The sequence below is a fragment of the Balaenoptera musculus genome, chromosome 12, assembly GCF_009873245.2.
Source record: "Balaenoptera musculus isolate JJ_BM4_2016_0621 chromosome 12, mBalMus1.pri.v3, whole genome shotgun sequence".
NCBI lineage: Eukaryota > Metazoa > Chordata > Mammalia > Artiodactyla > Balaenopteridae > Balaenoptera > Balaenoptera musculus.
Window position 1 is genome coordinate 21347612 of NC_045796.1, and position 21929 is coordinate 21369540.

At 39.2% G+C, this 21929-nt stretch overlaps 1 protein-coding gene and 1 pseudogene across 1 annotated transcript in view; one reads left to right on the top strand and one right to left on the bottom strand.

The window, feature by feature from the left end:
* Window positions 1-3316: 3316 nt before the first annotated feature.
* Window positions 3317-21929, top strand: part of PLAGL1 (PLAG1 like zinc finger 1) — a 150739-nt gene continuing 132126 nt past the window's right edge. The window contains exons 1-2 of the mRNA XM_036870949.1: window positions 3317-3409; window positions 14069-14237. The gene's annotated coding sequence lies outside the window, so the exon portion shown is untranslated. The remainder of the gene's footprint in view (window positions 3410-14068; window positions 14238-21929) is intronic.
* Window positions 15023-16336, bottom strand: LOC118905463 (annotated as a pseudogene).

A 21929-nucleotide genomic window follows, 5' to 3' on the forward strand; every position in this document is an offset into this window, starting at 1 on the left:
GCCTTCCTGCCGGTTCTGGATGCCTCAGGTTTCCTTCCTGGTTCTCTTCACCTATCTTCACTTATGTAAACTTAATAGATTCTCATCTAAATCCTGCCTGGAAGGAACTTGGTTTTTGCTGGGGCCTAGCCAGATATATTCTCCATTAAACAAAGTGTTTAAAACCCTTCTGGAGCATATTCTGGGGTGCTTGCTCTTACTCTCCCTCACTTTATGCCCATATTCCTTTCCTGTCTGCCTATCTGGACTTCAGGCTCCAGTATCAGCCTTGCAGAGTCTGCTTAACCAGCAATCCAACTGTGTAAGGTCGACCCCCTGTATGTATATGTACACACACATATTCATATATATATTCATGAAATTAAAATATCAATAATTCCTTTTGTACTTTCTCTTTCAGCACTTTAAAGTCTATATTTAATGTACATTTTTTCTAAGTTCCTTTTGAAGTTTTCCTCTGTATCACTAACTTTCGATAGGTTGATTATTATGTGCTTTTTGTTTTTGTGTATTCTTTGGAGCAGGGCTAGCTAGGCAAGTTCTTAGACATGACACAAAAAGTATGATCATTAAGGAGGACATTAATAAATTTCCAGGATTTAAAACTTCTGGGGCTTCCCTGGTGGCACAGTGGTTGAGAATCCGCCTGCCAATGCAGGGTACATGGGTTCGATCCCTGGTCCGGGAAGATCCCACATGCCGTGGAGCAACTAAGCCCATGCGCAACAACTACTTAGCCTGTGCTCTAGAGCCCACGAGCCACAACTACTGAGCTTGCGTGCTGCGACTACTGAAGCCCGTGCGCCTCGAGCCTGTGCTCCGCTGCAAGAGAAGCCACCACAGTAAGAAACCGCACACCGCAACGAAGAGTAGCCCCACTCGCCGCAACTAGAGAAAGCCCGCGTGCAGCAATGAAGACCCAACACAGCCAAAAATAAAATAAATAAAGAAAAACTTTTGTCCTATGAAAGACCTTGCAAAGAGGATGAAAAGACAAACTGCAAACTTGGAGAGGACTTGCAAGCCATATACAGTATCTAACAAAGGCCTTATACCTAGAATATCTAAAAAACTCTCAAAACTCAATAGTAAACGATCCAGTTATAGAGCAAACAAAAGGCATGAAAAAAATATTTCACCAAAAAGAAATAAGGATGGCCAATAAGCACGTGAAAAGATGTTCAACATCATTAGCCATTAAGGAAATACAAATTAAAACTACAATTAGATAACACTACACACCTATTAGAACTACTAAAATTAAAAACAGTGTTACCACAAAAGACCACATATTGATTCCATTTATGTGAACTGTCTAGAATAGGCAAGTCTATAGAGACACAAAGTAGACAGGTGGTTGCCAGGGGCTGGGGGGGAGGGGGAGAGTGGGAAATAACTGCTAATGGGCGCAGGGTTTCTTTCACGTATGATTAAAATGTTCTGGCATTAGATAGTGGTGATGGTGCATATGTGAAAACCCACTGAACTGTATGCTTTAAAAGGGTGATTTTTATGGTATGTGAATTGTATCACAATTTTTAAAAAACGGAAAAAATAGTAATAATACTAAATGCTAGCAAGGATACAGAGAAACTGACTTTCTCATACATTGCTGGTGGGAATGTAAAATGGTATAGGTACTCTGGAAAATCATTTGGCAATTTTTTACAAAACAAAATATGCACTTACCATGTAATCGAGCAGTCACACTCTTTTATCCCAGAGAAATGAAAACTTATAGTCATACAAAAATCTATATGTGGATGTTCATAGCAGCTTTATTCATAATATAACAAAATACTACAAACCACCCAAATGTTCTTCAACGGATGAATGGTTGAACAAACTTACATCCATACAATGTAATACTACTCGGTAATAAAAAGAAATGAACTGTTGATACAGGCAGCCACCTGTATAGACCTCAAGGGCATTATGCTCAGTGAAAAATGGTACTGCTAAAAAGTTACATACAGTGTGATTCCATTTATAAGGCATTCTCAAAATGATAAGATGATAGAGATGGAGACATTAGTGGTTGCTAGGGGACAGGGATGAGAATGGTGGGGTGGGGGAAGGTGAGAGGTGGGTGCAAATACCAAGAGTTTGTTCATGGAATCACTCTGTATCTTGATTGTGGTGGTGGTAACATGAATCTATATACGGAATAAAACTGCATAGAACTACAGACAGACACATACCAACAGTGCCTGAAATTTTTTTAAATGGTGAAAAATCAAATAAGTATAGTTAACAGTAAGTTACCAACATCAATTTCCTGGTGTTGATGTTGTGCAGTTATGTAAGATGTCACCAAAGGGGGGAGGGTACATGGGACTCTGTGCTATCTGTGCAACTTCCTGTGAGTCTATAATTATTTCAAAACAAAAAGTTAAAAGAAAAACACAATTACAAGGTCATATCCCCAGGAATAAATACTAAATTTGAGTGTACAAAGTCCAGATAAACACACACATATATGAAATTCTTTTATGAGGAATTTTTTTAATGTGCTATTTCAGATCAGAGAGGGAAATATATACCTCAGCAAGTGGTATTAGAATAACTGACTAGTCTATGGTAAAATAATATGAAATAAAACTGTGTTGTTTTTTATTTCCTTCACCAAAATAAACTATAGAATATAAATTCCAAAGTAGGTACTCAATAAATGTTTGTTGAGTCACTGGATCAGTGGGCGTAGAGTTTATTTGTTGTTGTTGAGGAATTGTAGCTAATACAGAAAGCAGAAGACAATAGGTGTTGACCACTCCGACATTCTCTTTTCTGGGAGCTTCCATCTGTAGGTACAGCCATCTCGCCAGAGGCCTCCTGAAAAGCTCCAGGGCAGAAACAACACATCCCCTTGTGTATGTAGGATAACCAGGAGACAGAGGTTGCTTTGTGGGGAGTCTTGGAGTGTTCTCAGAGACAGGCTATTCTACTCATAGAGATGTACTGAGGATTCACTGAGATCATGCATATAAAGGGCTTAATACACTGCCTGGCACATAGTAAACACTCCATGATTGCTAGCTCCTGGAGAGCCTTGTCCGCAAGGCTAAGGAGTTTCAACAAGAAAGAGTTTGAAAGAGCACTATTAGCATGAACAAATAAATAAGCGGGCAAACTTTTATGGAAAAACAAAACTCTACTTGAGAATGTTGAAGACAATGTCATGGGACTAGGTCTTGAAGGTGAAGTCTTTCTAAACCAAAGGCATAGGAAAAGCAAAAATGTGGGAGCTGTGAGAGGGCTGTGGGTATATTCAGGGAATGACATCACGTAACCTTTCATTCCTGCTAACCCACTGTTGTCCAGGTCCATCTCAAACCAGATTTGCTGCCGTAGCCTTCCAAGGTGTGTCTCTGCCTGGAGTTTTTCATCTCTCCAGTTCTTTCAAGATACGGTGAGCAATCTTCTACAATAGATTATATTCATAATTTCATTCCTCTGCTTAAAACTTTTTATGGCTCTTCACAGTTCATGGATGGGGTGCTGTATTTAGGATTATGGCCAGCTATGAATGACAGAAAGCCCCAATAACAATGGCTAAAACAAGACAGAAGTTTATTTCTCTCATATGAAGTTCCAGAGATAAGTATTCCAGTTCTCATATGTAGAGCCAGGATGTCAGGGACTCGGTTCCTTCTAGCTTGTTGCTCTACCATGCTTGGCTTCCATGTTTGAGCTTACCTCGTGGCCCAAGAGCATGACTGCTCCAGTTCTAGTCATTATGTTCCTATGTCTTATTCTGTTCAGGCTGCTATAACAAAAGTACCATAGACTGGGTGGCTTATAAACAACAGAAATCTATTTCTCATGGTTCTGGAGGCTGGGAAGTCCAAGATTAAGGTGCTGGCAGATTTCGTGTATGGTGAACGCCCAATTTCTAATTCATAGATGTTTGTCCTTTCTCTGTGTCTTTACATAGCAGAAGGGTCAAGAGATCTCTCTTGTGTCTCTTTTATAAGCTCACTAATCCCATACACTGGGGCTCCACCCTCATGACCTAATCACCTCGCAAAGGCCCCGCCTCCAAATACTATCACATTGGGAGTTAAGATTTGACAAACGAATTTGGGGGTGGGAGGGCAGGGACAAACATTCAGTCCATAGCACTATATTCTAACCATCAGGAAGGAGAAAAGATGAATATGAAACCTCTTCCTTTAATATCATTCCACGGAAGTTATACAGGCTGTCCACTTACATCCATTTGCCAGACCTTAGACACGTGGCCTGTCTAACTGCAAGGGAGGCAGGGATTAATCTCTATTCCAAATGGACATGTGTCTGACTAAAATGGGGGGATTTATAAGTACAGGAAGAAGAGGGAAACGGACCTTGGGGAAAACAAGATGTCCTTGTCTCAGGCGCCTAACATTTCAAGGGTCTCCAAAATTTGACCTCATCTCCCGCCTAGATTATAATCACACCACCTCGCTAGTCTATCTGCTTCCACTTTCAGATTCTTTTAGGTCGCTGTCATTAGTCATAAATTTAAAGCACAGGTTTACCATATGATCCAGCAATTCCCACTCCCGGGCATATATCCGGAGAAAACTATAATTCGAAAAGATACATGCACCCCAATGTTCACTGCAGCACTATTTACAATAGCCAGGACATGGAAACAACCTAAATGTTCATTGACAGAGGAATGGATAAAAAAGATGTAGTACATATATACAGTGGAATATTACTCAGCCATAAAAAAGAACAAAATAATGCCATTTGCAGTGACATGGATGGACATAGAGATTGTCATACTGCGTGAAGTAAGTCAGACAGAGGAGGACAAATATCATATGATACTGCTTATATGTGGAATCTAAAAAAGGGGTACAAATGAACTTACTTACAAAACACAAATAGTCACAGTGGAGAAAACAAACTTATGGTTACCAAGGGGGAAAAGGGTGGGGGGAGGGATAAATTGGGAGATTGGGATTGACATATACACACTACTATATATAAAATAGATAACTAATAAGAACCTACTGTATAGCACAGGGAACACTACTCAATACTTTGTAATGACCTATATGGGAAAAGAATCTAAAAAAGAGTGGATATATGTATATGTATAACTGATTTACTTTGCTGTACAGCAGAAACTAACACAACATTGTAAATCAACTATACTCCAATAAAAATTAAAAAATAAAGCAAAGATTTAATTAAATTATTCTCTTGTCCCATAATCTTCAACGGGTCCCTATTACTTACATATTAGGTCCAAACGCTTTTACTGAACACAATATTAAAATCCTTCATAATACCATTTCAACTTTTTCTCCCTCTTCTTCCCTACCCTACTTTATCCCTTTCAACTGGCCATTCTCTGAGTATACCATGACCTTTCCATTCTCCATGGTTTTTCCCATGACAGACCTTCCACCAGAATGATCTCCTAAAAGCCCAGCACCAACTTTTGAAATGCTGCACAGACATCCAAACGTCTCCCAAATGGTATTTCTTTATAAAGTCATTTTTCACCACTTCTACTAAAAATAACCTACCAGTTCTCTGAATAGTTGCTGTTTTTATGCTGCATTCCTTTATAATAAATTGTAAAATGTTCATATTCATAGCAACAATTATATTGTAAATTGCATAGTACCCACTACATGTTACTCACCTTTGTAGTACTGGGAGCACCTAATCTCTGAATTTTTACCTAAGAGCTGCATAATACATATTTGTTAAATGAGATTGGTATATAAGCACTAAATTTATAGAAAGAAGGAGAAAAACCTCAAGCCAGCTCACTTTGGATGAGGCACTCATTCAAATTGGATTAAAGGCTTTATCAACAATCTAGTATTACTTATTACATAATTCTCTCTAAGTCTATATGTGCTCATTTGGAATTGTTTTGAGTGATTTGTGTTAATAATACAAAGCTGAATATGGATTTGCATCAGGAAGAACAACTAGTAAGAGCTATTTTCAGCTCTAACAGGGAAGTGACAGTTTTTCAATTTTTAGCATAAGTGTTATAACTTATCTCAGTCAAACACTTGCTAGGTCATTTAGTAGGTCACTTATGTTACTTAACTTTCTATTTTAATCTCTCAGGCCTATTCAGAAATAGGAAGAAAAGAAAATTATAGTTTTGACTGCTACTAATTTTTTTGTGACAGAGAGTTTGAAATGAAAATAGTTTCAACATTGAATTGTCTGTGTGTTAAAATAGGACTACAAATTCTATTTCATATTAATCACTTGTCCATGTTGGCCATGTTGGCTCTTTAATAGGTTAAGACAGGAAAAATTTGGCTATATTTGTTGAAATAAACAAACTCCAAATTTAAGATGAATAAATTGTTTGAAAATAAACCCCACATTGGCTTTATAAGAACACCTCTTCCTAAGAAATGGGATTTCATATTAACACTTTTGTAATTTCATGTTATTTGTCCCTCTGTCTATCCCACATCTGACTTCTTTTTGTGGCCATAGTTCTTGTTTCTGATCTGATTAAAACTATTTCATGCACTTGTATTAACCTTGGTTTTAAGGGAGGACTGGGACACCCGTCAGAGCTCAGGATTACGCATCACTCCAGCAGACTCCTAAGCCAGAAAAGAAGGCTTAGGGAAGTATATGGATGGAATGAAAATAAACCATAAGGCTAATATTTTTAGTTCTAATTCTATCCAATGTTGAGTCATTTTTCGATACAAGGAAAGTCAGTTATCTTTCTAGGGCAGCGGAAAACAAAAGAAAAGACAAATCATTCAGCCAGTGACTCATGGAATCATCTAGGTACAAAACAAAGCATAACAAAAACAACAAACCAGTATCTTTTTGCAAAGGTTAGTTTTGAACACTAGATACTCTAGGTTTTTGGTTCCTCTACTCACTTTGAATAAATAGTTGCCATTCTGGAATTTAATTTAAAAAAACAGATTTTAACAGAGAGTTTATCATTAAATGAAAGAATTTGGGAGGGTGTGTCTGGGAGCTAGAGTGTTCCTTAAACTGACAGTAATTAAAATGTGTATTTAGGGTGCCCCCTTGGTGACATAAGGGCTCAAGGTTACGACACTGAATTGGGGAGGATGAATGGAATAATGGGTGGAGTAATGGAAGTAAAGCTTTGCACACCCAGCTGAATGTTCTCAACAGGCTAGAGCTGTAACCAAGCTTCCCCAGGCTTCATCAACCTGAAGCTGAGGAGGGGGCCTGGAGAATTTCTGAGAGTTCCCAGAGGGTTCACACATGTACTCACAAATGTCCACACCTGTCACCTGCTGCCACAGTCCTGCAGAGTCACAGTGCTATCTATTGACAAGTCTTCCCAGCACAGTTATCTACCATCACACTGGAGGCAGTGAAGCCCTTAAGATGACAAAGCTGTTGATGTTCTGCTGTGAAGTGGGAAGTAGCTGCCCTGATCCCCACCCCCATTCACATGCAAGACTTTGTTAGATGAGTTCCTAAGCTGTGCTCCTTGTTTCCAGTATATTAGAGATTTTAGTAAAATACCCGTTTGTTTTTCCTTATTGCCCCCAGTCTTCACAGGTCTCTGACTTGGTCAGGCTTATCATGCCTGATTCATGCCCCAGTGCTTCTTAGCTCCAAGACAGAGAGGAAAGGACTTCCAATAGGTCACCTCCCCAACTTACACACATTTAAACCAGTCAGAACATTCACAGCCTAGCAGAGTGCTGACACATGAATGAAGAGCCCTAAATGTTTGTCAGGGAGCAAATGACCAAATGAATCTTAATAACAATCACAATTTGAATCTTCTCCCACAATGCTCTTTAATCTACATGCAAACAGGCTACTGGCAGACTTAGTCAACCCTTTTCCCCAGACATCCTGGCTTGTCCAAATTCCACTTAGATTCAAGCTGCCTATCATTTAATTTCATTTTATTTCCCAAATAAATCCGTGAACTAAGTATTGATATCCCTATTTTATAGATAAAGGAAACTAATGCGCAGAAGTTTCAGGATCTGCCCCACCCAGATGACTTTTATCACATCCTTGTATCCGTCCCCCAGCTGCTCTAGGCATTGGCTGCTATCAACTTTTGAAGAAGTGCTTCCTTCTCCAGGGAATTGCCCCCCGATTGAATAGGAGCCGCCTTGCCCTTGGTGCAGACCACAGCTAGTGACTAACACTGGGATACTAAATATTGAGCTCCTTGTCTCAAGAAGGGACCAACTCTGAGGTGCAATTAATGCTCCAGAGTTCCCACTGAATCAATGTCATTAAGAAGTTCGGTGGTGGCTCTCTTCTGTAGGCTGGAATTGATGAAAGATTCTGTTACAGAACTAGGATCCCTAATAGCCATGGAGATGATAGGATTCCCAGAAGAGCAGAAGCCATATGGTAGCACTTTACCACCAAAATCAACATGGGTATAATGCTCTTAATGGGCAGCAAGTTTCGAATGGAGTGGATAGGGGGCTGATCTCTAGGAATCTATGGAGATATTTAATAGAAGGTCTTCTAAGGAGTGAGATAGATGTGCATCCACCAAGGATATTGCTTAATATATATCATCAAAAGAGACCAAGAATAGATGAGCAGAAGCCTATGATCAGCTGCCTCAATGGAAAGTCATGATCCCTTGCCCATTTTTCAAACCTGAGCCAATTTTCAAACCCACCACAGAACATCTCCATTGTCTGAAAAAGAGGCTAAATCCACATGAAGAAGGACCCTGCAACACCGTGGCAAGTGTATATAGTACTCATTCTCCCAGTTCTTCCCCAAAGGGTCTTATGGCTGTGCACTAGGGTAGCCATGCACTAGAGACAGGGGAATACATGGCTCTTTTAAGGACTATTAGATACAGAGTCTGAGTTGATGTTAATATCCAGAGACCCAAAGCACCTTCTGACTCCCTTGTTAGAGTAGGAGTATGTGAGGGTCAAGGTATTAATAGAGACCTAGCCAGGTATACGTGTCCACTCATCCACAGATCTACACAGAAATCATTTCCCCAGTGTTTGAAAGTGTAACTGGAACAGACATTAGGATTTTACAGAACCATCACATTAGTTCCTTGACTTGTAGAATAAGAGTTATTGTACTAGGAAAGGCAAGTAGAAGTCCCTGAAACTACACCCTCACCTCTCAGCCAAGACTGTAAATCAAAAACAATATTACATCTCAGGAGTGGAATGGCAGAGTTTAGTGTCACCCTCAAGAATTCAAATGATGCAGGGGTGATGGGTCTCATTATATCCTCCATTTAATTCATCATTCTGGCCGAACTAAACCAGGTGAATTGCCTTTTTTCTCTGCATATGACCTTGATTTTTAATAATAAAGAAAATAAAGGCTCTCATGTATAAATAAACTTCAAATCCTCCTACTTTACCCCCTCAATGAAATTTCTGCATTCCTTCTCTAGTCTTCAACAAAGGAGCACCTCTTTTCTCCTCAAATAACACCCTCCCATTTAGATTTTATCTGATCTTCAACTTATTCCATCAAATTATTCTCTTCTCTTTTAACTTCATCTTTTCCCTCGACTTGTTCTCACCCCTCAGTATATAAAGATGCTTCAGTTAGTCCCAAGTTAAAAATGAATTTACCATTCTACCAGTAATGGACATTTGGGTTGTTTCCATTTGGGAATCCACTATGAACTTTCTGTTTATGTGTTGTTCTGTATACATGTACAGAATAATCTCTAAGTCAGTGGTTCTCAAATTTAGTTTTCATCAGAATCATCTAGAGGACATGTTAAAATAGATTTCTGGGCCCCATCTCCCAAGTTTTTGATTCAGTAGATCTGATGTAGGGCCCAAGAATTTGCATTGCTAACACGTTCCCAGGTGATGCTGATGCTGCTTGATCCAGGGACCCTACTTTGAAAACCACTTCTGTACGTCCAGTAGTGGAACTGCTTGGACATAGGGTATGGATGTCCTCAGTTTAGATAGTACCAAACTGTTTTCCAAAGTGGCTGTACAATTTACAGTACATTCCCACCAAAAATTAGAATTCCTCACCAATATGTGGTATTATAAAACTTTTGATAGTTTGCTAATAATGGTGGGCATATAGTGGTATCTCATTGTTCTAATTAACATATCTCTGTTTACTAATCATGTTAAAAACACTTTTTAATGTTTATTATCCATTTGTATTTCCTCTATTGTGTATTGCATAATCAAGTCATTTATTTTTCTATTGGATTTTCTACCTTTTTAAAAAATCAAATTGTAAAAGTTCTTTATATATTTGGAAACAAATTTTTTATTGTTGTTATTCATTGATTACATAGGCTGCAAATATCTTCTCCCAGTCTATGGCTTGTATTTTTATTTTTATTTTTTTATTTTATTTTTTTATTTTTATTTTTTAAAAATAATCAGTTATCATAACTTTATTTATTTATTTATTTATGGCTGTGTTGGGTCTTCGTTCCTGTGCGAGGGCTTTCTCTAGTTGCGGCAAGTGGGGGCCACTCTTCATCGTAGTGCGTGGGCCTCTCACTATCGCAGCCTCTCTTGTTGCGGAGCACAGGCTCCAGACGCGCAGGCTCAGCAATTGTGGCTCATGGGCCTAGTCGCTCCGCGGCATGTGGGATCTTCCCAGACCAGGGCCCGAACCCTTGTCGCCTGCATTGGCAGGCAGATTCTCAACCACTGCGCCACCAGGGAAGCCCGTATTTTTATTTTTTAATGGTATTTTTTGATAAGCAGAAGTGCTTTCTTTTAATGTAATTAATGTACTAATCTTTGCTTTAAAAAAAATAAAATACATGATTGCTAAGTTTAATTTAACTGCTCTACCCAATCCTGCCTTATGAAAATAACAAATGTTCCTATCAAAATTACACTGCAGGCTTCCCTGGTGGCGCAGTGATTAAGAATTCACCTGCCAATGCAGGGGACACGGGTTTGACCCCTAGTCCGGGAAGATCCCACATCCCGCGGAGCAACTAAGCCCGTGCGCCACAGCTACTGAGCCCATGCGCCACAACTACTGAAGCCCGCGCACCTAGAACCCGTGCTCCGCAACAAGAGAATCCACCGCAAAGAGAAGCCCGCACACCACAACAAAGAGTAGCCCCCGCTCACCGCAACTAGAGAAAGCCCAGGCGCAGCAACGAACACCCAATGCAGCCAAAAATAAATAAAATAAATAAATAAATAAAATTACATTGCAATGTTAGTACAGGTTTGATGTTTTGTTTTTGATACAACTCTACTAAAGTTTGGCACCAAATGCACTTTTAGAAAGTTTTAAGGCTTAATAGAGACTAATAATTTCTCAATGCAGCCTAGAAGTTGAGAAAAGAATACTAAGAATTCTTGAATCTTCCAAATACAGGCAGTCCCCAATGCATAGAATTTCTTGCAAATACAAATGACCACCCCCATCAGGCTCACATGTATTGAAATGCCTCTTCTGCTTCTCCCAGTGACCAGACTACCCCGGCATTGTAAACCCATGCTGACGGCCTCATGGAGCAAAAGAAGGGGGGAAAGATGAGAAGAAATTAAGGCAGAGAGTTCTGTCACTGCTGCCCAGAGGCTTTTGCTATAGTTCACGTTTTACTCTTTCCCCCAGGCCTGTATTCCCACCTCCTGTTTCCCCCATCTCCACTCCAGAAATCCCTGCCTTTGGGTAGAGCTAAGAGATTTTCCTCTCATTTGGCCGACAGCAGTGAGTGGCTTGAGAGGGGTGGACCACAAGGGCCAGTGCTGCAACGTCAGGTTTCTTCTTGGCAGTCCAATTTGGAATTCACGAACAATTTTCTTCTATATTAAAAACAAAAACAAAACCACAGTTATAAATGGTAGCTCATTTCTACAACTAGAACATTACACTCTAAGTCAAACAAGTTAGTATGTTTGGGCTTAAAAAGCTAATCACCATTTATGACATTTTTTTAATGGGAGAAAAAATGCTCTGAATTCCAAACAACTTTCTTATAATGACTTTTGAACCGCAAACCACTTAAAGGATGGAGACAGGAAGTACTCAATAGAGTCACATGGAATGAGTTTCTTGGCTCCAAAGTCAGGGGGGCAATTGAAAGAGGGAAAACTATCTGGTAGACAAAGCCGCGTGCAAATCCCTGCAATGTGCCAAGTATAAGAAGTGGAGTTTGGCAGGTAGCTCTTGCAGGCACTTAAGCAGCTAGACTGATGGGAATATGACTAAACACAGTTACTGCTTTCCTAAATTTTCGTAATGATGAAGATATTTCTAGCACCTGGCATCAGCTTTGTAGGCACTCATACCAATAGCTCCACCACCCTCTCTCCTTTGTTAACAGTTGGTCCAACAGGAGGGAAGTGTGGGAATTGAGACTGTAGCCCTTTAGGCACTGACTGGGAGAAACTTTTCACCTGACAGATTAAAGCAACATGACTCTTGCCATTACCTTTGGGCAAATATCATGGATTTGGCAGGCTGAAACTTTGCTGCCAAACTGCTTAACTTCCTGGCCTAAGGTCTCCAAGTCTCTTCTGGAAATTGTTTCTAAATATGGTCCAGAGGTTCTGCCAACCTTTATAAAGTGGTCTAAGTGAAATTTTCTTCCTCTTTGGTGTACCTGAATAACTGCCATTTTTCTGGAGAAGTATTAGAAACAGACCAGAGTCAGTAGTCATTTATGTGAAGCATAAATTGCTTTTTAGATATTATTAAAGAATTCAAATCTCAGAGCCCAAGGTTCTTGAGCATCTTCTTCCCACCATTAACAGGAAGAAAGACCTATGAAGGTTTTAAATAACCCCATTGCCTGAATATATCTGGTTAGATTTAAAATCTTGCAGAAGCCAGTGGGCCCAGAGAGAGGAAGAACGGTAGCTTTGGAAGGGAAATGTCCATGTCATTGGGAAAGAATAAAGGCCAAAACTTAAGGCTGGTGAGAGAATCAAAGGAACAATTCGCAAGCAAAACCGCCTGTAAAGAGACCAAAATCAGTCCCTTGTGAACGAAAGGCAGGCATTCCTATGTAAGAGCTGGTGAAGGTTTTCCATGGCAGAAATAGGGCACCTCAGAAGATCAGGGTACAAAGTCTTTCCATAAAGCATAAGACCAAGAGCAATTTTTTGGTTTTTGTTGACAGCTACCGAGGAAAAGCAATCAAGATGTTCCAAGAAAAGACCGCAGAACAATAGCCGGGGATAAAATAAAAAGAATGCATTGGGGTTTAGCAGCGGTAGTCTCAGGAGTGGAGACAGAATCCCTGAAGTGTAGATGGCATTCGGACCTAAATGCCGTATCCAGAGACTCCTCACAACCTTTAGTGTTACTGCTTATGCCTTCCTTCTCTATTCCACAGCAATGGACAGATTGTTTCTTGTTCTTTTTCAATGGCTTTAAACTCTGCTACTATTTTAGTCATTTCTAGATACCCAATTAGCTGACAGATCGCTGATGCAACAAGGATGTGGAAGATCCCACTTCATCAAGCCTCACTGTGGCCTTGCACCCTACAGCCCCCTCCCCAGCCCTTCTTACATTTCCCCTCGTAGGGAATTACAAATGAGCATCCCTAGGGAGTCACGCTGGGCAGTCTGGAAGGCAAAGCCCACTGTGCAGCTCTCAGGAGACTTCAAATACACAAGCCCTCTTCCCACCCCACTCCTTTGGGCTAAGAGACACATTAATATTTGATACCCTATCCCTCGAGTTTCTTGCTTGGCTACGGGGAAGCAATTTGCTTCTCCTAATGGAAGGAGTTGCTGGATTTGCCCCCCAGTGGGGTGAGGGCTTTGTTGTGAGGGCTCCTGGCTGTGAGTCTAGGGTGTGGGCTCAGGCTCCTTGGCCTGATCTGCCTCCCTCCTGCGACCTTTCTGGTTTGGCTCTTCTCTGCGGGAGATGGTCGTTGCAGTTTAAGGTCTGATTTGGGGTCTCCTCCTTCACATAGGAAAACGTGACCCTTGGGTTTGTTTAGATGTGCCAGGGTGAAGTGGCAGTAATTGGGGACCCGAAAACATCACTGGTCTTCCCACCAGGTGGGTTCAGATGCCATCCATTCGTCCAAGATACCACTTCCTCTCCCCCTGTTGGGCGGGGGGTAGTCCTTTTAAGTGTGTTCTGAGGTTCTTCCGTTGATCCAAAATTTTAGGTGCCATCCTATTGAGCCTGCTTGGAGGAACGGCTTGCTCTGGACTTGCAGAAGGACTACTTGATCCTCCTCCCAGAGGCTTCATGACCTGGAGCTGGCTGGCCACCCTCTCCGGACCTGCTGCCTTCAGCTCAGAGCCTCCCGCAACCCTCCTAATCTTTACATTACGGTTAGTGTATTTGTGTCTCATTTAAGAAACCCTTCTCTACCTCAAGGTTGTGACGATATATTAATCATTGAATAACTTTATAATTTGTCTCATATTAGAGCTCATATCCACCTGGGGTTGACTTTTATGTATGGTGTGAATTGAGTCCAATTTCATTTTTTTCCCACACGGTACACAACAGTTTGAGCTTCACTTATTGGAAAGATTGTCTTTTCTCTCACTTCCCTGCAGTACACCTATGTCATTTATCAAGTATCTTTTTTTATGGGGGCCATTTCATTTTTTTTTTTTTTTTGCTGCTGGAATATAGAAATATTATTACTTCTTTATATTGATTTTGTATCCAGCAACCTCCCTTAAATATTTTAAACTACATTAATAGATTTAATATGCTCAAATTACTTCTAAGCATTTTGAATGCCTGACCAAGCAAACACGTGCTCCTTGTAAGAAAAACCTTCCAAAGCATTTCAAAGGCTTTTGAAAATCTAACTTATAAATTTGGTAAATCCATTTCTCTTAAATATTAGAATACCACTTACAAACTTGCTCACGTTCTTACTTCTTTTAATTTGAAATTATAAATCAATTACATGTTTTAAATAAATAGAATCATATTTATCTATCAGATAGTCTAAAAGGCAAAAGTCTCCTAAGTATTACAAATACTTTATTTTTTTATTATTATTATTTTTTCATGTTTCTCACTGCCTCTTCGATCAGGTCTTTATTCAAAATTAGCTGTCCAAAATGATTTGACCTTTACTGAATAAATAAATCTAGGTTTATGTAGCAGCCTTCTTTTCCTCTCTGGTGGGTTTCTTTTCTGTGGGCTTCTTTTCAGCTGCTGGTTTCTTGGTCACTGCAGCCTTTTTTTCCACCAAAGCCTTCTTTGGCTTCTTCAGCTTCTTAATGCAAACAGCCGCCTTTCCTTTCTTTCCCACCGCAGGCTTCTTGCCTGGAATCCCCTTCTCATCTGATTTGGCTTCTAGCGCTGCTGCTGCCCTAGCCATCCGGATTTTGTGGTTCTTGGCCTGGCAGAGAACGGTGTTCTGGCGCATGGTCTTTGCATATGGGTTTAGCTTCAACATGAGTCTCAGGTTTTTCAGTGGATTCTTCTTCAGGATTCTGCGATGAATCTTCTTGCGTGGTGCTCGGAGGGCCCTTTGGATCTCTGGGCTTTTCAAGATTCTGCTAAGGTCTGTATTGAGCATCTTGTGCATGGGGAGGTTGTAGTTACTCTTGAGGGGAGCAGCTTTACGCCAAGTGCCATACAGCTCCTCTAACTTGAGGAAAGCATTTTCGGTCCAAATGCAGAAACGTCCCACATGCCCACCAGGAGCAAGTTTCAAAATGTTCAGTTTGCTTATATTAAGCAGAGTAATTCCAGGAATGTTTCTGAAGGCCTTGATGATACCGTTGTCCTCATTATAGATGATGCAGTGTCCCCTGCGCTGGATACGGTGACGATTTCTCATTTTGCCTTTGCCAGCTCTCATTCACTGCGAGGCGTAGACCTTTTTGATATCATTCCAGGCCTTAAGTTTCTTCAGAAGCAAAACAGCCTCCCTGGTCTTCCTGTAGCCTTCAACTTTATCTTCAACCACCAAAGGAAGTTCAGGAACTTCCTCTATACGATGACCTTTAGACATGACCAGCGATGGTAAAGCCGAGGCAGCCAACGCAGAGCAGATGGCATATTGCTTCTGCGTAGTATTCACTCTGCGGTGCCAACATCGACAGGTCTTGGTTGGCGCAAACATGCGGGCCCCAAGACACATATTTCCAAAAGTATCCTGGCCAGAACGGTGAGTGCCGCCACCTCGAACCCTGGGAATTCTAGCTACAGCTCTACCAGTTCCCCAAGACTCAGCACTGGTTTGATGACCTGCTAATTCACTGACAGCATAGGGCTGTCTGTTGTTTTTGCGCAAGTTGGTGTGCACAAAGTTCACAATATCTGGTCAAATGGGAGCCTTGAACACAGCAGGCAAAGTGACATTTTTGCCAGATGACTCCCCCTTTTCAGAGTACACTGATATCAGTGGACGAGCACACGCCATGGCGGGGAGAGGAGAAGGCCATTCTCCCCTCAACCCGGCGGCTACCACAGGAAAAGCTACAAATACTTTAAATAACATATATAAACAGATTATTCCTAAACCTAACATGAAAGTATTAATACTAATGGTATGATTTAATTTATCACCTTTGCATTTAATTATAAATCTTCCTCTGGTTAAAAAGTCATTCATCTACTAAATGAAGCAGCAGTTTTAACATTGAAGATGATCAGAGAGGTTCTATTTCAGGAGAACTGAGGTTACCACCTGGAGCAAGTCATTGTTACTAATTATGCAATTTATAACCAGAAGATTACTTACCAGTAAGAAATTTGAGACTGGGAAGAGGACCTGGGGGAAATTTAGGTTCAGGATAATCTTTTCTGAACTACAGGTGGACACGTGAGTCCTAAAAACCATCTCTAAGAGTGGCTTCCAAGCCCAAACCCCTCAAGTGGAATTTCTCAACCTGCCTCTTTGAGTTCATAAAGTAAATAACCCAGCCGATAGCCATTCCTTGAGCCCTCTGCAGGCCCAGGGGTGTGCGCACCAGCAGCAAGTGAGCCTTTGGGAGGACAGGCCAGGGAAGAAGACTGCACAAGCCCTGTGATTCTTGGAATTTGTGTTTCAAAGCTTGGTCTGTGTGTGTTTGAGCCAGGGGTTAAGGGAGTATCAGCAGGGATGGGTACATCCCCTTGACCCATGGACTTTTCAGCTCATGGGAGGGTGCAGCTAGAGGGGAGCCATAGCAGGACCTTCTAAAGTGAGGGGGGCCCAACACCAGGTCCACTCTTGCCTTGATCTAGGGGCAGAACTACACCTAAACTAGGACAAAACTTCAGGTGCTTTTCTGACTTTTTAAAGTAAAGCTGTTAAGCCAAATATAAAGATTATCCTAACAAATCAAGGGACTCAAAAGTAGAGACGAAAGCCTATACCAACAGCATTTTGCTCTCTCGAGGGCCCCATAGAATAAGATGGTGACTGGACATATTTTTGTATTTCTATAGAACAAATCAGTTCCTCAGACAACTGAAACTCTTAACTCACTAAAACTTTATTATTAGAGCAGTCCTCAGTAGCTGTAATGCAAGAATTCCTTTATAAGAGAGGGTTAGAGGCAGATATCTAGTTGGAAGTGGGGAGACTTGAAACTGCATTTGCAGAGTGGTTTACATAAGCTGAAGAAAATGTGAAAGGAACAGGTGGGGAAAGGGCACCATTGGTACTTTGCCATGACTGTGTGTGCCAGTCTGTTCCATCCCCCAAATTCCTTTTTGGCTTTAAGCTACCATAAATAAATTAACAGCATTAAAAATATTAGGCTTGCTTCTGTGTCATTTTCTTTTTGGGCCACTGTACAGAGCATATTAACACAGATCCTTTGGGGAATGCTAAGTTAAACACTCATAGGTGACAAATGAAGGAGAAATAATACAAATGAATAAAATCACAAAAATACACATACAGATTTTGAAATATGTTTCTGTTTTATGAAAATAAGTGGAACTTGTGAAAAGTGAAAGAAACCATACTTTGATAAGCCCAAAGGCTTCTCTTCTATGCACATACTTATTCTAAAAATTCAAGATGAAACAACTTCCCTGTGTTGAATCAAAACTGCCAGGCATTAAACCTCCCCTAGGAACTAGACAAATCTTATACTTTCTCAATTCAAATCAGAAGAAAGGTATAAACTCAGCTCCTATTCTCCCGGTTAACCTGTGACTTTTACTCTATGTAGACCATAATGAATCACATGTTTAACTGGATACCTGAAATGTTGCATAGAAGGTCATTCCTATCCAATTCACTTTTTTTTAATAGTAGGTCCTTGTTGGTTATCTATATTAATACAGCAGTGTATACAGGTCAATCCCCAATTCCCAATCTATCCCTCCTCACCAATCCATTTCACTTCTTGTTCTCAGATTCCGTATGCTAATTTGTGATTACTGATGTTCAAGGGCCTCAGCTGAACTGACTCAGCTATGAAAAACTATTCCTTGCAATCTATATAGATAACTGATGGAAGCAACTCTAAAACAGTTAAAATTTAATATATTCATAATTTTGTAAAGCCTTGTCATGGGTCTTTTTTACTGACATTAACTCTATAGAAAAAATTGTTCCCCCCAAATCCACATCTTTTAGGCTTAGAGTAAAGGATGGTCATGACTTTGAGGTGGATAGTCCCAACTCCTGGGGGATGCTTTGAGATTTGGGGGCATATCCATGCTTAATCCAGTGTGTTAATCTAATTCAATGAGTATTTATTGAGTGCCGACAGTGGGTAAATCACTATGCTAATATAATGGAGAAAACAGTTACATATTTCAAAGGAACTTATGTTCAAATGAGATATGCCATATGTACCCAGTTTACAGCATGATTTATGTAATTATTCTTTACTGTTGTCACCAAAATTGTTTCCAATCTTTTGTTGTCATTTAAGATGCTGTCGTGAACATTCATCATTCATACATTTTTTCACTGAATATTGATTCAGTACCTATGATATGTCAATCATTAATCTTAGTGCTGCAAGATTTCATATTACTGCAACAAATGGAACATGTACATAATACTTCAAAGTTCCTTTGTGAAATTTCTCCTGTGAGAAATTTTTGTTCAGAAATTACACCAGCTTGTGACTGAATGTTATCACTAAACAGAGAATGACCAGCCTATAAAATCTCAAGCGAAAAGTTATTGAATACATGCCCATGGCAATCATATCTGCTCTAGGAGAATTTTAAAAGTACAGAACACTTTATCCTTTTGAAGTATATGCCCAATTAGAGGTAAAACCCTCCAAAAATTGAGAGTTCTAGGTCTGCTCAGATATATGAAACCCATGGTAGCTGGGAAAAGAAAAGCTGAAGCTAAAGACATTTTTGACCACAGCAAAATAGGATCATGTCCAGCAAACTTCTTTTTAAAAATTCCCTAGATTCCATATCACCTAAATTCCACATCATCACTTAATCCAGCTAAACATAAAACCCCAAAGTAAAATATGTATGATGATAAGGGAAAGATCGCTTGCTTTTCTCCTAAATTATCAGTATAGCTGCCTTTGAGAACACAGCAAACCAAAGTTTTGTCTTCAGCATTTCAGTCACAATGTAACTTTCCTGCTTACCATGGTTGAGAAGCCCAAGGTGCCTAATTATAAAATGTTCTCTATCACTGGTCTGTTTGTTGGCCTTAAATACTGTTTTGGCGACCCCTAGTGTGAAACATGATATCAACACCTGTACGTATAGAAAATCCTTTTATGACTTTAAAACTTGCTTACAGAAAAAGGATATCTAAAATAATTTTTCACCAAATGAGATGTGATTTTAGTTCATTTCAATTTGAACTTTGTATTTTTCTGCAATAGTAATAAAATTTAAATATAATTTCTGGATACACAAGATCTTTGACAATCAATAAGAGGGTCATTATTTAGAGTATAATACACCCATACAGTGGAATAGTATGCAGCTTTAAAACAAGACAAAAAACCCAAAAAGAATAAGGAAGATTTTTATATACTCATATGAGATGATCACCATGATATGTCAAAGAAAATAAAACAAAAAGCAAACAAAAAAGTCAAAGTAGAGAACTATGGTAAGCATTTTGCTACCATCTAAATTTTAAAAGGGGTAAAATATCATATATATCTGTATATACTTAAATAAATATATCATATATATTTGTGTTTTCATTTAAAAAATCTCTGGAAGGATAAATAAGATATGCATGGCAATGGTTACTTACTGAGGATGGGCGTGGGAAGTGAGCACATGTTGGGAACTGCATTCCTTTGTATACATTTCTGGTTTTGAATGATGCCTTGACCATTCAAAATATTAAGTGACTTTAAAAAAAATTTAAAGCCCACAGCTTTAAAGATAGACCAAGAAAAGATGAAAAGAGAAAAATGTTACCTCACATTTGCAGACTTAAAAAATAGACTAGACAAAATGTAATTTTCTATCTACAAACATATATTTTTTCTTTTCCTTATACATTTTTTTTAATTCTATATCCTTTCCACTGGCATCTTGTCTTGCTTATTTTCCTTACTCAAATGCCAAATTGTACTATGGCATTTGATAGTTACATTGAAGCAACCTAACGGGCAGGATCCACTTGAGGTGGTATCTTGGGACTGGAAATAGTAACGGCTCTCCTGGCATGTCTTGCCAACAAGGCCACTGGTTCCAAACCAAAAGTCTTTATTGACAAGAAGTGTAAGAAAATGTGATATTCTTTACTAGGTGACAATTTAAGACTCATAAGGAACATCTTTAAATATATATAGCAGATACCCAGGAATAAATCTAATAGAAGATGTGAAAGATCCATATGGAGAAAATTATATAAGCTTTATTTAAAGTCAAAAAAATAGACTTACATAAATGGAAATATTTACTATGTGCATAGATGAGAAAATTCAATATAGTTAAGATGACAATTCTCCCCAAAAAAATCTATAAATTCAATGTAACTACAATTAAATGTGAAGCAGGGTTTCTGTGTTATCTGTAAGCTGATCTTGATACATGGAAGGTTTTTTTGATGACTTTGAGAGTCATTTGGGGGACTAAGAGTACAAAATACTATTCAGAGATTTATTTAGATTTTAAAAGTTAATGTTCAATTTATTAAAGTTATAAATTGAAAAACTGCCTCTTTCCTGAAGCATTTAAGCTCAGCAAAAAATCCTAAACTATTTATTAGCTTAGTAAATTTTCACAATCACTTTTAAGAGGCTTTTGGATAAAATTTAGTTTCACTCCAAATTTTTACTCTTAAACATTTTATACCATACCTTTTAATGTAATACTTCAATTTTCCTTTCAAGTATTGCAATTGTCTGACTTAACAAATCAAACCTTTTCATGTACTTAAATTATTTTCACAAATCTAATTAATTAAATTTACAAATATGTTTTTTAAAGTTCTCATATATTCCACATCACTGTGTAAAACAGTGATGAATTGTGCCCCAGCCCCACCAAATGGTGGGGTTAAAGGCCCCAACAAACATTTAACTGCTAACCCCTAGTAACTCAGAATGTGACTGCATTTGGAGATAGGACCTTAATGTGAAATGAGGTCATATGGGTGGACTCTAATCCAATATGACTTGTGTCTTTCTAAGAAGAGGAGATTAGAACACAGACACACAGAGAGGGAAAACCCTGTGAAGACACAGAGAGAAGATGGCCATCTGCAAGACAAGGAGAGAGTCCTCAGAATGAAACCAAGCCTGCCAACACCTTGATCTTGGACTTCTAGCCCCCAGAACTGTGAGGAAATAATTTTCTATTATTTAAGACACCCAGTTTTTGGTACTTTGTTTTGGCAGCCCTAGGTAACTAATATACCTTGGCTCTTAATTAATTCATGTAAATGTATTTCCCATCTAGCTCCAAAGGTCTTTGAATTTGAGGTTTTTCCTCTCATATCCTTAGAATCATTCTTAATGATATAGAAATAATATTAATTTTCATGGCTTTATTTGATTACTCAATCACAGTTTCCATGAGGATTTTACTGACAATTCTAAATTCATGTGGAAGAGTAAAGGATCAAGAATAGTTAAGACATTTATGAAAGAAGGTACAGG